Source organism: Ammodytes marinus (assembly GCF_949987685.1).
Source record: "Ammodytes marinus genome assembly, chromosome: 8".
Taxonomy (NCBI): Eukaryota; Metazoa; Chordata; class Actinopteri; order Uranoscopiformes; family Ammodytidae; genus Ammodytes; species Ammodytes marinus.
In genome coordinates this window covers 11,066,588-11,066,941 of record NC_137212.1, presented here as the reverse complement: position 1 = coordinate 11,066,941, position 354 = coordinate 11,066,588, and positions in this window count along the sequence as shown.

The following is a 354-nucleotide window of genomic DNA, read 5'->3' as shown; positions in this document are numbered from 1 at the left end:
ACTATCCATTTCCCCAATGTTTTTTAACAGCTGGTGTGAACTGAGGAAAGTCCCGCCCACTGGCGACGCTGATTGGCCAGAGAACAATTAAGGGGTGGGGTCCCAGCCGCCGGTACAGAATGTGATAGGCTTTTGCTCTATATTTTGGTAAGTGAAGACAGCTGATTGGCTAGTCATTGACAGAGCCGTGTTACATACCATGCTCACGATGCATAAGCGATAATAACAACTGTGACTTATAATATCCAAATAAATAAAAGGCATCAGTTTATTAGCACAAGCAGCATATTGTATGCTTAATTAAAATAGCAATAAAGATATTAATAAATGACATATTTGGTATTATTAAATTTA